This window comes from Pseudophryne corroboree, chromosome 7, assembly GCF_028390025.1.
Source record: "Pseudophryne corroboree isolate aPseCor3 chromosome 7, aPseCor3.hap2, whole genome shotgun sequence".
In the NCBI taxonomy this organism is placed as follows: domain Eukaryota; kingdom Metazoa; phylum Chordata; class Amphibia; order Anura; family Myobatrachidae; genus Pseudophryne; species Pseudophryne corroboree.
The window spans coordinates 95,600,513-95,613,214 of NC_086450.1; the positions used below are offsets into that span (position 1 = coordinate 95,600,513).

At 48.5% G+C, this 12,702-nt stretch overlaps 1 long non-coding RNA gene across 1 annotated transcript in view; it reads left to right on the forward strand.

Annotated features, from left to right (window-relative positions):
• Positions 1-10,033: 10,033 nt before the first annotated feature.
• The window catches only part of LOC134944677 (uncharacterized), an 84,588-nt gene continuing 81,919 nt past the window's right edge, over positions 10,034-12,702 (forward strand). Inside the window, exon 1 of the long non-coding RNA XR_010181920.1 lies at positions 10,034-10,276. This is a non-coding gene — a long non-coding RNA (uncharacterized LOC134944677). The remainder of the gene's footprint in view (positions 10,277-12,702) is intronic.

Sequence of the window (12,702 nt, forward strand, 5' to 3'; positions counted from 1 at the left end):
TCAGCACGCGCCCTGCTCCGCCGCTCCTCCGCTCCGCCGTATTTCACACTTGGCGCGCCAGCCCCAACAGGCCTCACACGCTTGGATCCACGGGACCCTATGAGTCGGCACCTGGGGCAGCCAGTAGTATAGGTCCGGACAGGGTGGTGTGGGCGAGTCACAGTCTATACGGCGGGCTCCGTACCCGGCGCAGTCACGCGCCCCGCAAGGTCTAGTCAAAGCGCTCGGAGCAGTACAAACGGGACACAGTCCACCCGACGTCTCTCCCCAGCACACAGGATCCTCGGCAGAGATTCTCGGTGAGCTTTCAGTGTTGGGTCCAGGAAGGGAAATCAAGCCCCGCTCCAGGTAGGCACCCGGGCAGTAAAGGCGCCGGACCACGCCGCCGGGAAACAGGGAGGCCTCAGGATTAGCAGGCAGACTTCCAGTGGATGTTTGCTCCGAGCTCCCCAATAGTCAGATCGTTAGGCAGCTCTAAACCTCCTACACAATCTTTACTGGGTTTTGTTTTGATTGTGTGAAATTTGCTGTGTGATGGAAGCAGATTCTATCCAGGGAGACGGAGATCTCAGTAAAATGCGGCCATCACGATGCTCCGCCCACCGGAAGTCTGACGGCAGTCTCCTGACTTTCTTCCAGCATAACAGAGTTGGACCAGCGGTAGGATGGGGGGGGGGGCTGGGAAGGGTAGGGAGCCATGGGGCTATACCCAGAGGGATCGACAGGGAACAGTTTTCCATCTGGGCCCACTGTTTAGATGAGTCCGGCCTGGACCATTCCATGATACTGCTCAAGTGGCATGCCTGGTAGTACTCCTGGACATTCGGTAGGCCAATCCCGCCTCTATCTTTACGTCAGAACATCAGACTGAGCCTCAAGCGCGGGTGTTTACCTCCACAGAGAAAGTCTCTAAATAAAATTTGGATATCTTGAATCCAATTCAGGGGGATTTTAATGGGAAGGGCTTGCAATAATTAGAGAATTTTAGGAAGGGAATTCATTTTAAGTATGCCCAATCTCCCAAACCAAGAGAACGGTTTCGACTTCCAAGTCTGAAGATCAGACCGTAACTTAACTAATAATGGGGCAAAATTGGAGTCAAAAAGGCGTGAAAGATCTCTGGTAAGAGTAACCCCTAGATATTTAAGTTGAGACTTGTCCCAGGAGAAAGAAAATGCTGTTTGAAGCCCTGCCATCATCCTAGAAGGAGTCGTATTATTCAAGGCTACTGACTTAGAATAATTGATTTTGAAGTTTTAGAGGTCTCCGAAAGTTTTAAAATCTTCCATCAAGTTTGGTAGGGAAGTAACGGGATTCGTAAAAGAGGCTAACAGATCATCGGCAAAGAGGGCGAGTTTATACTCGGCACCTCCTAACTTGACCCCAGTGATATTAGAATTAAGTCGGATTGCCGTCGCTAAAGCCTCCATACAAAGAACAAATATTAAGGAAGATAGTGGGCATCCCTGCCGGGTTCCACTATGAATATCGAAAGAGCCCGATAAGGAGCCATTAATCTTAATTCTAGCCGTTGGGGAAGTGTATAAAGCTAGGATACGTTGCAGGCATGAGGGACCCAGTCCCATGTGACCCAGCAAACCAGCCATAAAACCCCAATCAACCCTATCAAAGGCCTTTTTGGGGCGTCGGTAGAGAGCAAGATAGTGGGGGAGTCTGAGGTCGAAAGATAGTGAATAAGAGCAATTATCTTGGTGGTGTTGTCCCTAACCTCTCGGCCAGGGACAAAGCCCACTTGGTCAGTATGTATGAGGGACGGCAAAAGGTGTTTTAATCTGTTCGCAAGGAGTTTTGCAAAGAGCTTTATGTCAGTGTTGAGGAGAGAGATAGGCCGGTAGCTGGGGCACAGGGAGGGGTCCTTGCCGGGTTTGGGGATAACCGTTATGTGAGCTTCCAGAGACTGCAGAAAAATAGGCACATTATCCGAAACAGAATTGCAGGCATCCAGAAACAAGGGGAGTAGCCTGTGCCTAAAGGCTTTATAGTAAGTAATTGTGAAGCCATCAGGGCCTGGACTCTTCCTGGAGGGGGTCGATTTGAGAGCCTCCTCAAGTTCCAGAGAGGAAAAGAGTTTCTCAAGTTCTTCGTTAGAAGCGGCATCAAGCTTGGGAAATCCGATTTTCGTAAGGTAGGAGTGAATGGCCTTCTTTTTCTCGTCAACATCCGTGAAGTCTACAGGGGAGGGCAGGTTGTACAATGAAGAGTAGTAGGAACAAAACGTCGCAGCTATCTCGGCAGTACTATGGAGGGTCGAACCCGGTTCATTCTTAATGGATGAAATATAGGAAAGTGCTCTCTGAGAGCGCAAAGTCCTGGCCAGCATCTTACCAGGTTTGTTCCCCCAATGGTAATATCTGTTGCGACACTTCCTAAAGGAGAATTTGACTTTGTCCAGAAGTAATTTATTAAGTGACGACCGGGCCGAAACAAGATCAGCATATATATCAGATGAGATAGAAGTTTTGTGAGAGGATTCCAAAGATATGATTGTCCGTAAAAGTTAATCGATCTGACCCTGTCTCTGTTTCTTAAGATAAAACCCTAGTTGAAAACATTTACCATGTATCACGCACTTATGGGCTTCCCAAGTGGTAAGGCTCGACATCTCAGGGGAGACGTTGGTTGCAATATACAGATCTAAGGCGTCGTCTAATTGGGATTTGCAGTAGGGGTCATAGAGGAGTGATTAGTTGAATCGCCAAGAGCGAAAGGTAGGAGAGAAGGTGCCCAGTGCCAGGTCTAGTCAGACTGGGGCATGGTCCGACCAAGTTGTCGGGCCAATGGATGCGTCATGCACTAATTGAAGATAGCTATGGTCAATAAGCATATAATCAATTCTCGAATAGGAACGGTGAGGGACAGAGTAGTGTGTGAAATCACGATCGCTGGGATGGAGTATTCTCCAAACATCAGACAGCTGGTGAGTGTGCAACAGGCGCCTCAATCGTCTCGACATACGAGTCGAAATGGAGGAGGAACCAGAGGAGACGTCAAGCTGAGGGTCAAGTGCCCAGTTAAAATCTCCCCCCACAATTAAAACGCCCTGTTTTAGCGAGTCAATTTTATCAAAGTTTTTTTCAGAAACGGCAATTGTCCCAGGTTAGGGGCATATATGTTGACAATGGTAAAAATAGTGTCAAATATGGTACAAATCAATACCAGGCACCTCCCTGTCTCCAGACGGTGAACTGCACTAACAGATACGGGTAAGTGAGTAGCGAACAGAGTCGCCACCCCCTTAGACTTTGAAAGTGGGTAGTTACTGTAATAGGCGGAGGAGAAAAATCTATTCTTAAGTTGAGGGGAGTGGGTAGTGTGGCGGAAGTGTGTCTCTTGGACGAGAACTATATCAGCCTTGTCGGCTCGAAAGGAACGGAGGGCTTGGGACCGTTTTTCTGGGATGTTGAGACCCCTCGCATTAAGTGAAACTAAACGAAGAGTAGGGGCCATCAGGGCAACGTATTAGTAAGTTCAAGCAGAGAGAGGCAGCGGATCAGGGGGACAGGGAGGAGAAGAGGAGTAAGAGGTCGAGAGAGAGAAGAGAAGAAGACAGCAAGAGAGAGAAAGGAAACACAGAAAATCAGAACCAAGAAAGTAACAGTTAAGCCTTGGAAGTAAGGCGAAGAAAAAAACGCCTCCGGACCAAACAGGGATCACGAAGAATCCCATGTCTCGGAGATCAAGAAAAAAAGGTGGGCGGTAGGGGGCGCACTAGGGGGTACATGAGCCCCGACCCCAACATAGAAATCGTGGTTATGCAGTTAACATAGAAAATAAAAAATAAAGATAAACATATGCAATTTATGAATAACGACAATGAACATTCAAAAACAATCGCTGTTCCAGCAAACCCTTAAGAAAAGAAAGAAAAAAAGGGAAAAAAAATCCTAGTAAGCGGTTGGGTGCATGAGAGGACCTACCCAATCCACTAGGCAAAATATCTTTTTATAGACCAGAAATAACATTGTGCAGAAAACCATGAGAAATAGAGTCGCCGTCTACGCAGACTCTACAGTAATTAAGAGAGAAACATATAGAAAATAAGCAAGAGAGAGAAAGGAAACACAGAAAATCAGAACCAAGAAAGTAACAGTTAAGCCTTGGAAGTAATGCGAAGAAAAAAACGCCTCCGGACCAAACAGGGATCACGAAGAATCCCATGTCTCGGAGATCAAGAAAAAAAGGTGGCCGGTAGGGGGCGCACTAGGGGGTACATGAGCCCCGACCCCAACATAGAAATCGTGGTTATGCAGTTAACATAGAAAATAAAAAATAAAGATAAACATATGCAATTTATGAATAACGACAATGAACATTCAAAAACAATCGCTGTTCCAGCAAACCCTTAAGAAAAGAAAGAAAAAAAGGGAAAAATAATCCTAGTAAGCGGTTGGGTGCATGAGAGGACCTACCCAATCCACTAGGCAAAATAACTTTTTATAGACCAGAAATAACATTGTGCAGAAAACCATGAGAAATAGAGTCGCCGTCTACGCATACTCTACAGTAATTAATAGAGAAATATATAGAAAATAAGCATTATTAGGGACACCTAAAAACAGGTACATAGGTAGGGGCAATTCGTAGAAGACTAAAGATGACACCCTAGCCGAAGTGTGCAATGTAAAAGTACATACGGTGAAGTCCCGGAAAGGGCACTTAAGCCCATGTAGGAGAGTAAGGGAATAGTGGAGGCAAGTCGAAGTCTTTCAAGTGTGGTCGCGGGCCCGCGTGGATTCATCTGTGTTGGGTTTCTTCTTAGAGCGCGGGACTTTTTGCCATCTTGATTTATTAGCAGCAGAGGCAGGAGGGGCCAGGTCGAGCAAGTGGAACGCTTGCCAATCAGGAAGGGCGAGGGCTTCCAGTCCCAGCGTTGAGCAAAAGGCGGGGAGGTCAGCAGGGGACTGGAGAGATAGGAACTTGCCAGCATGAGTGACTTGAACAGAGAATGGAAAGCCCCATCTATACTTCAAATTTGCCTTGCGTAATGCTTCCGTTAGAGGTTTCACCAGCCTCCTCTGTTGGAGAGTTCTCCACGAAAGGTCTTGAAATATCTGTATTCGGACTCCATTGAACTTGACTCCCTCCAATTCCCGAACCTTGCGTAGGATCGCCTCCCTTTGCGAGAAGTAGTGAAGTCTACAGATGACGTCTCTTGGCAAGTCAGAGGTAGATCCTTTTGGCCGAAGCGATCTGTGAGCACGGTTGAAAGTGATAGGATCGTTAGGATCAAGACTCAAAAGTTATCCAAATATTTTGTTGAGCGCATCAATGAGGCCCGTCTGGGGGATCGTATCAGGGAGGCCGCAGCCCCTGATGTTATTTACGACCTCCTCTGTTGTCTAAATCTTCCAGTTTATTTTGGATGACCACCATATCTGAAGCCTGCTGAGAGATGACTCCGTGGAGATGTGCTATTTGGTCATCTCCGGACTCGTTCTCCTCTTCTAATAACACCACTCTAGACCCCAGGTGCTTAATCTCTGATTGTACCGAGGCGATCTGGGTCTGAATCGAGACCTGCAAGCGAGATTCAAGCTCCTGCATATCTTGTTTGGTGGGTAGGGAACGAACATGCGTTAAAATTTCACCAATTTCACTGCGTAGTTGAGGCATTTGGGCTTGGAAATCACCAGGAAGAGGAGAGTGTCACCAGGAAGAGGAGAGTGGGCCATTCTGGACGAGGGAGGAGAGTCAATCTTCTGAGTGGAGGGAGGGGAAGAATCCGGGCGTTGCGGAACAGAGAGAAATGAGCGGAGGGTAACTCTGGAGGAAACAACTCGTTTAGGTCGTGAACTCTTCCCTTGCGAGCTCCTTCTGCCTCTTCCCATTAGAACAGCGTAGAGGGTAGGTTCATGTCGTTATTCATCACCAAAACTCATAGGAGGGATCGGGGAACATATCCCCCCATCAGTGGCAAGGCGTAGCAATCATGTGGACCTCACATAAGAAATTGGGTGGTAGAGGGCCATGTCGTGGGGTGACTCCCCACTTCAATATGCGGCTGAAATCACATCAGATTAACGTGGCTGCGGGGGGGGCTCCTGAGAAATATTACAGTAGCACGGCCAAGCTGCTAAACAAGGGAGCAACCGTTGTAGGAGGAGGATGAGGGAGCCCCAGCTAGTGTAGGATGTGCTGGTCAAAAACAACTCACAGATATGGTGTAGTTGGCACACATATAAGCAAAAAGGTAGTAGATACAAGCAGTAGGCGCCAAACAGGTGTATAGGATAGTTTAAAAAAAAATATAAAAAAAAATAAAAACATTTCAGGTAGCACCAGTGGGGTGGAAGCAGACAGCTGTTCCCTGTCTGCAGAGTAAGGACAGACCCGTGGTAGTGCAGGGTCTTCCGGGCCAGGCAGGCAGGCACCCGAACCTCTGACCTCCCTGCGGGATATTGAAGCAGAGGAGACCGTTTGATAGAGTATGTGTCCAAGCTTTATAGGGTGTGTAAAAGTGTATGGAGGGGCCAGATGTACCTGAGAGACAACGATGATGGCCTTCCGCTCCGAGCTGTTGCTGGTGGACTCCCAGGAGGCCTGCAGGCACTGCACTTCACCAGGCTAAACCAGTGGCTGGCAGGTTCACCCGGACGGAGCAGCGGGGCGAAGGCAGAAGGCTATGTAGGAAGGGGCAGATGCAGAATCCGGGTGTCCGAGTCCGGAACGCGGGAGAAGTTTGCGGCCGGCCAATAGTGTTGTTCTCCGGCTGGAGCGTGTAATCAGGCCGCAGCTCCCCAGTCCGCCAAAGATGGCTGCCGGCTCCCGCAGCACCAGCAAGGCGCCGTCACAGCATGGCCGATCGGCACCCCTCGGCGCGCTGCACGGAGGTCCGTGGGTACAGGGAAGGTACACGGACGGGACCGCACAGTCCGGAGAGTATGAGCACCAGGTAGGAAGGCTCACACTGACTCTCAAGACGCCCCCGGTGTCGCAGGGAGGGGTCAGCTAATCGAGGTCCTGGCTTGGAAGGGTTGGAAGGCCACAACCCGCAGGGACAAGGAGACGTGTCCCCCGGCTCCGTGACTCTGTCCACCTCAATGCAGGGTGCTGGATGTAGCGTTCAGGGACTCATAAAGTTAAAACCAACGGGGCATAATTGAAATAATAAACGGGATCGGCAGGAGCTCCCCAGCAGCACGTCCAGTCAGGTCACCAGCCAGGCCACGCCCATAGCGAATCAGTATAATTTTTGTGTAATGTCAACACTGAAGCATGCATGTACGTAGCACTGTTCCCCAATGTGATGTGTGGGCAAGCGTACCCCCTTGAGGTGGTATAACCCGAATGGTGATGTGCAAGTTTGGCATATGCTCAGTGATGTAGGAGAGGCAAGGTGTGAAAGCCTTGGCGGCATGTTAGGGTTTGGTATAGGCCCATGGGAGGACCAGTGTGCACAGTGAAGTGACCTGAGACCAGGTGGTATGATGCAACTGTAAGGCAAGCTGTGGCTTGTGGCTGCTCACATGCAGCAACCAGAGCCGACCCTAACCAATATGATGCCCTAGGCAAGATTTTGGCTGGTGCCCCCTAGTACCACGCTAGTTCCGCCTCTGGCCCTACACCCCTTTCCCAGCACCAGCAACCCTTACCCATAGCAGTCCTTATTTTGGTGTTCATACCCCTTACATTTTAAATAGGAACAGTGCACACAGCCCAAAAAGGGGCGTGTTTATGCTGGCAAGGGGCATGGCCACACAATAGTACCCCCAATTCAAATTATGCAACATAGTACTGCAACTTTATTCACATTTTGGCATGCGATAGTGTCCCTAATTCACGTTACATCACATAGTAGGACCACTTTACCTTATATACATTACTCCTCACAGTAGTGCCCCTTATATACACCTTACATCCCGCTGAATTGCTCCTTATTCACATTACACCACACCATATTGCTCTTTAGTCATATTAGACCACACAGTAGTGCCCTTTCTATAAGTTACGCCACACAGTAAAACACCTTATACACATAATGCCACACATTATTAATGCCCTTATACACATAATGACACACATAATGTCCCTTACACATTTGCTGCACATTATTAATGCATTTATACACATGACACGCATAATGCCCCTTACATATATGCCGAACACTATTGCACAGCCAACCCACTCACACACAGCACTCACACAGCCACTGACACTGTGACCTCTGCCTCTGCTTGAATACAGATGTATCCTCATACATCTTGCCTCAATGCGTCATGCAGCAGGAGATGCCTGCTGTGAGTCAGCTGGCAGCTCTGCTAATGTCAGGCACCTTTTTTTGATGAAAATGTGTATTATTTGCATTGCTATGTGGCTAGGATACACAAGCAGTTTCTGCTGATTAAAAGGATATGCGGCATGCCTATATACTGTGTGAGACTGTGGCTTTATCTGCATACGAAATGCTACACACTGAATATAGGCATGCCGCATATCATTTTAATCAGCAGAAGCTGCTTGTGCCCCTAGGCATACCAAATGCCCTATGTATTTGCCTAGTTTGCCTATGCCTAGGGCCGGCTCTGGCAGCAATATACAGTTTAAAAGAAAATATGGGAATTTTTAATTTATTGATTTGTACTATAGGGTGATTTTTTTCAATGTATTTATATTTTATGAGCATTATATTGTGGGGTTGGGTCCAACCTCCCGCACTTGGGATCCCGACAGTCAGAAGACAGGCACTGGAAACTCAACAGACAGAATGCTGATGGATCCCGGTAAATATTGTAACCTATCCCCATAGGCGTGCGCAGGGGGGGGGGTGCCTGGTGCGCACAGGCACCCCCTAATGTCTGAAACCCCCTCAAACACACCTGCTGCTGCAGTATCGGCGATCGCTGAGTGTGCTCATTTCTGTCCTCCCGCCCATTGCGCCCGCCACTCCCTCCGCTCAGTCTGGCTTTCATTCATTTGTATGATGCAGTATCACTGATGTAATCCTACTCCCAGTTCCTCTAACCTGTGGGATGTGTCGTGATGATGTCATGCCGCGTGCATGACCGCTCATGCTCCCACCCACGCTTTCTCTCTCCTCATCCTGTGCCAACGCCACAGAATACATCGTTACTCTTGGAGGAGGACAAGTTCAAATTCAATCTGTGCATCAATTCTCTATATTATTTAGTTTGCATTGACTGCCAATATGTGGTGGTAGACACGCCTGATAGGTGGTACTAGACACGCCCATTAGGTGGTGCTAAACACGCCCTTCTAATCGTGCACCCCCTAATAAAATGTCCTGCGCACGCCTATGCCTATCCTTAACCCTAAACTCCCTCTTCCACAGCTCCCGCAGCCTAATCCTATCCACCCCTCCCACAACAGCTTAACCCTAACCCCCCCCCCCGCAGCCTACTCTTAACCCTTCCTTAGTGCTTAACCCCTAGCCCCATTACTTAATCTGAAGGGATTCTGTCTGTTGGGATTATGCTGTGGGTCTACCGGGATTTTTACTGCATCCCATATAGTGAAATCTGGGTATATTTAGTAGAAAAATCCACAATTCTTCCCATACTGTACTTTCACACAATGAAAATAAACCCAGAAAATGATCTCCAAAGTTTAACACCAGGAATCCTCTTGAATAAAGCGATTCCACACAGGTTGAGGAACCAATTTTTCACATTCAATGCTATGTGTGAAAATATTTGTATGTAATCTTCATCTACATCCTTTTTCTCTAAAGGCAAATGAACCTTGACATTCTAGTTATACTGTGTATGTGTAATGATAAAGAGGTTTAACAGCGCCTACTATTGTATTTAGGTGAATGTGCATCCATAATATTATATTGTACATACCAAAAATATGATATAGATTTCCTTATCTACAAGACATGCTACACAATGGTGGTTCTCAGGATAACATCCAGAGGATTCTCCTCAACAATTCAATATGCAAATGGACAGGAAACAACACAGTGCACTGGCGTGATAAAGTGCTTGTGCTATTATTAGAAATCCAGCAATGACAAATGGCTGTGTACCAGAATCACATGGAAAATCAGGTTATCTGTTATATCTCTGCTGCATCTGGTGTGTAGCCCCACAGAAACCTCTCTCCAACCCACAGGGCGGACAAGAAAATCATATACAGGGCAGCATTTTATGAGGAAAAAGAAATGAACAAAATAATGCAGATAAGAAGTGCACAAGAAATAAAAGTAGTAATACCTTATCTGTCTACAATGGGGGACACAGATAAGTACCAGGGAAAGCAGGCCGACGCATTTCATCTTTCAGTTGGAGAGACGGTAAGTCGGGGTACTAGCAGTGGTGCAAGTGGGCGGGTACGGGTGGGTACGGCGTACCCGTAAGAATTTAGCCGTGGGTACGCCGTACCCACACCGACGGGCCGCCGCTCCTCTTCCTTCCCTCCCTCCCCTGCTCCACGCCGCACCGCCGCTGATGTGAGGGCAGGAGAGTGCAGCCTGCGCCTCTCGTTCCCCTCAGTCTCCGGTGGGTGTTTCAGTTTACTTCAGCGCCGATCCGTGAGCCAATCAGAGCTCGCACCCGCGAGCTCTGATTGGCTCACGGATCGGCGCTGAATTAAACTGAGACACCCGCCGGAGACTGAGGGGAACGAGAGGCGCAGGCTGCACTCTCCTTCCCTCACATGACAGACTGGACAGCGACGGCAGCGGCAGCGGTGAGTAGGGGAGGGGGGCATGTTTACCTGGCACTGGGGGGGGGGCATGTTATAACTGGCACTGGGGGGGCATGTATACCTGGCACTGGGGGCATATCTGGCACAGGGGGGCATATATACCTGGCACTGGGGGATATCTGGCACTGGGGGGGCATGTTATACCTGGCACTGGGGGATATCTGGCACTGGGGGGGGGGGGCATGTATACCTGGCACTGGGGGATATCTGGCACTGGGGGCATATCTGGCACAGGGGGGCATATATACCTGGCACTGGGGGATATCTGGCACAGGGGGGCATGTATACCTGGCACTGGAGGATATCTGGCACTGGGGGCATATATGGCACTGTAGGGGCATTTCTGTATCTGGCACGGGGGGCAATGTATATCTGACACAGTGGGGGCATTTGTGTATCTAGCACTGTGGGGCAATATGTATCTGACACTGTGAGGCAATGTATGGCACTCTGGGGGCATTTCTGTATCTGGCACTGTGGGGCAATGTGTATCTGGCACTGTGGGGCAATGTGTATCTGGCACTCTGGGGACATTTGTGTATCTGGCACTGTGGGGCAATGTGCATCTGGCACTGTGGGGCAATGTGCATCTGGCACTGTGGGGCAATGTGTATCTGGCACTGTGGGGTAATGTGTATCTGGCACTCTGGGGACATTTGTGTATCTGGCACTGTGGGGCAATGTGCATCTGGCACTGTGGGGCAATGTGTATCTGGCACTGTGAGGCAATGTGTATCTGACACTCTGGGGACATTTGTGTATCTGGCACTCTGGGGACATTTGTGTATCTGGCACTGTGGGGCAATGTGTATCTGGCACTGTGGGGTTATATGTATCTGGCACTGTGGGGCAATGTATATCTAGCACTGTGGGGCAACGTGTATCTGACACTATTGGGGTCATACGTGTATCTGCCCCTCCCCCATATGTGTATCACGCCCCCATTTCATTGGCCACGCCCCATGTGGCATTTGGCCACACCCATTTTTTTTGCACGCGCGCCTTCGGCGCGCGCACACAGTACCCGTAAGACATTTTTTCTGCTTGCACCACTGGGTACTAGGAATGAGCTGCCACACATGAAATACAGGGGAGTGTAATTAATGTTTTATTATCAACACTTATAATTTATTGGATAGATTGATTTAAGTTCTAGGCGCCTCATCATTATCATTCATCTTGCTCTATAGCTACATATAGATAGCTATAGAGTTGGGTGTGGTATGGTTTGCCGGCGGTCGGGCTCCCGGCGACCAGCATAGCGGCACCGGGAGCCCGACCGCCGGCTTACCGACAGTGTGGCGAGCGCAAATGAGCCCCTTGCGGGCTCGCTGCGCTCGCCACGCTACGGGCACGGTGGCGCACTACGCGTGCCACGCTATTTTATTCTCCCTCCAGGGGGGTCATGGAACCCCACGAGGGAGAATAAGTGTCGGTATGCCAGCTGTCGGGATTCCGGCGCCGGTATACTGTGCGCCGGGATCCCGACAGCCGGCATACTGAAGACCACCCATAGAGTGATGTGGTGTTGCTATATATTTAAATAATGTCCAATAGGGGTATTATTGGCTACTGAAAGCATAACTACCATTATCTATCAAAGGGGTAAGCAATGTACAGCACTCCAGATTCTCTGCTATACTGTAGGTTGGCTGTCAGGGCATCGTCAATTTGTGGCAGGGCATGCAGGGATATGTAGTTTCACAGCAGCTGGAGTGAACCACATTGCCTACCCCTGATTTATCATTTTGTGGGTTACATGCACAAATCCATATCTCTGTTTAAGATATGACAAAAAAAGAAGCTGCACTAAATAAGCCAGACACATTTTATTGATCTAATGTTTATTCATTATATTTTTATAAACTTACAATAGTGTTATACGTATCACTGAAGAGTACCATCGATGTACATATATATATATATATATATATATATATATATATATACAGTATAAATAATCTATATTGTGTTACGGTTTGCGCTGAAATCCTTTACATTCCATATCTCTGT